Raw genomic sequence first — 3,185 nt, forward strand, 5'->3', positions numbered from 1 at the left:
TGCTCTTCGAGATTCCCGCCTCTAAACAAAACAAATACCAAAAAAATATAAAAATACATAAATTACAGGAATAATTATTTCATGCTTAATATATATAAAGATCTCCTAGCCTGTGGCAGGGGTGTGAAACTAGATGATTGCTAAGGTCCCTCCCAGTCCAAACCCTTCTGTGATACAGTGAAGTAAATACTAAATCCCTTCAGGTTTTAAAATATTTTTAAATTAAATACTGCATTTTTAATTTAATATTTATTTTCTGAAAATGTCTTTCAGCATTTTCTAAACATGTATGAAAAGTTAACTTGCATGTGTGTGCGTGGGAAATTAGCTTCCAATGGATAAAAAGACTAATTGTGGCCAAACACTATAGAAAGCTTTATTAGACAATCATCATTAAATCACAGACTGGTTTGGGTTGGAAGGGACCTTAAAGCCCATCCAGTCCCACCCCCCGCCATGGTAAGGGACACCTTTCATTATCCCGTGTTGCTCCAAGCCCCGTCCAGCCTGGCCTTGGACACTTCCAGGGATGGGGCAGCCACAGCTTCTCTGGGCACCCTGTGCCAGGGCCTCACCAGCCTCACAGGGCAAGACACGCTTAGAGTTCAACTATCCAGCCAATTCTTATATAGATTATAAAATATAGTGTTTTTTTCCAGATTACTCACAGATGTTATATCTTAAACTCATTTGATCTGCCTAACAGGCAGATCCCTTAAAGATGCAGCTTTTCCCCCAGAGAGCTTACAGTCTAACTAATTTTTATTTTTGTTAGCACAGTTTTAGGGAACTAAAAGAAGGGAAACAGTCCACCTAGACCCAACTACATCTGAAAATAAAATTATACAGAACTTATTTTTTAAGAATTCTCCATCAAATTAAGAGGTAGACCATACTCTTGAGGCAACAGTGTTTGAAGCTGGAAACAGAGAAGGATCTGTCTCAGCTAAGACACTGCAAGACAATTGCCCCACTCCAGCAAATGCTGGCTCTGCAGGAGTCAAAGTAGGTGAAAGACATGGAATCCCTCCTATCTCAAATGTTGTGAGAGGCCCACTTGTTCTAATCACAAAACGTATAGTGACTATGCCCCTTTTTTATTGGGGGCAACTTCCATCAAAAGATAAAATTTGGGCTCTGGAAAAAGTTACTGTGCAGTAAAGAAGCAAATCCTGCAGCATGAATATTTGATATATTTCCGGCATAAATACTAGTTTTCTGACTCTTATTTTGGGCCTGCCTTATATTGACTTAGGCCACACAGCTTTGAAGCTGTAGACCAAAAGCTTTTATTTTTGTTCTATTATTTAATAGGATCTAGTGAAACTGATTTGTGTGCTTGGAAAAATGCTTTTTATTAGCCTCTGTTGCTAAATCTGTGGAGCACACCCTGCCGTCATGCCCTCAGTTTCCTGCTTACACTGGGCCAGTTACAGTGCCTTGCCAAGGGATTCTGAACACTTATATTAAGATGAGGAAGAGCAGATCTGAGAGGAGGTAGCACCATTTTTTAAACACCAAAGGTGAAACAGAATCCATAAGAAATGGATACTGGCAGACTGTCTCAAACCCAAGAATAACTATTGCAGTCTGAAGCCAACTACAGAGTTTATTTGGCTTCAGGTGAGATGGTACATGTGTCTGAAGGCCATAAAAAGAGCAGTTACATTTGATGTTGAGATTTATGTGTCACTCATTTGTTATGTAATATCATAAATAAAATACACTTAATTCTTCATAAGAAAGAAATCCCTCCATCTGGAAAAAAAAGCCCGCAAGGCCTCGGAGGAGATGTTCAAAGCCCTTGCATTTTGTCCTGGGAACAAACGATGTTTTCCAAGAAGCAGACACAGATGAAATGCTGTCGCTGCACAGTTGTCAGGCTCTGAGTCACTGCAGGGACTCTTGCCTCATTTGTTAGATGCAGTCCAATTTCTAGAGGCAATGAGGAATTTAGTGACTGTCATCTGCCCTTCACAAAGGTTTTATGCCACATTTGTATGGAGTGTTTTTGTTGGGATCAGCATTATTCTCATCCTGTTAGCCAAGTGCATAAGCATATGGAAAGACACTGTCCTTGCCCTGTTCAGCTGGATCAAAGAGATGCTACTTAGGATATCTGGTACCCAAAATCTAGTTCCCTGGTAGCCTGGGGAATTTCATGGTACATGAATTTCACCTCATTCACGTACCAGTTTATTTATAAAATGTAGAATTTAAAGTCAGGGTTTTGCCTGGTACAGAAGGAAATGCAGCTGAATTGTAAGAAGGATGGTGCTAAATTCAAGGAGGTTTTGTGTACATTAATTTGCATTGTCCTGCAGTTTTTCCCATGCTACGAGGCACCAAGGAGAGGCCCCCTCTGTTTAGAAATTTATTCTCATGGATAGACAATCTCCCTGATATAGGGTTAACACAAATTTGGATAAAACTAAACCTTAAAAAAGTCACTGATTCTTCTTCTTCTTGAGTGTCAGGTGATGCCCCATCCTTGGAGGTGTTCAAGATCAGGCTGGACAGGGCTTGGAGCAACCTGTTGCAGAGGAAGTTGCTCGTGCCCAAGGCAGGGTAGTGGAATGAGATGCTCTTTAAGGTCCCTTCCAAACCCAAACCTCTCCATGATTCTATGACTGACAGTAATACATAGTTTAACACCGCTGCAGCGAAAAAATTGGTTACCACAGTTAAATCTCTGTAGGAAAGGATAGGGATGCTCAAGGCCCTACACAAAGCAGGGAAGGACATCTCTCTCCACAAGGCAGGCTGCCCTTGACACCAGTCATAAGACTGAAGGAAAAATGGTGGATGTGGGGAATATGGCAGTAAGGAATGTGCTTGTAGATAGGCTGCACAGAAACAACATATTTGAAATAAATTCTAAGAATCTTGTTTAAGGTTTTGTGGTAAAGAAGGATTCTTGAGGAGGACTGTGAAGGTGAGAGCATGCAGTTACTAGTCTCCTCTTGTGATCTTTTCTACTATTCAGTGTTACTTTAAGTCCTAGAATCCAGTGTGAAAATGCTCCCGCAAGCAGTGCTAGATTTGACAGTTGTGCCATTTAATGTAGATTTCAATACGAATACAATCAGTTCTCATCTGTCATGTGAAAATCTTGGCTTTTCCTGGTTTCCATTGCAGCAACAGCTTTTCTTGACTTCAGCAGCCTAGACAACTGAGCATCCAAA

Source organism: Corvus brachyrhynchos, unplaced genomic scaffold (assembly GCF_000691975.1).
Source record: "Corvus brachyrhynchos isolate BGI_N302 unplaced genomic scaffold, ASM69197v1 scaffold523, whole genome shotgun sequence".
Lineage (NCBI taxonomy): Eukaryota > Metazoa > Chordata > Aves > Passeriformes > Corvidae > Corvus > Corvus brachyrhynchos.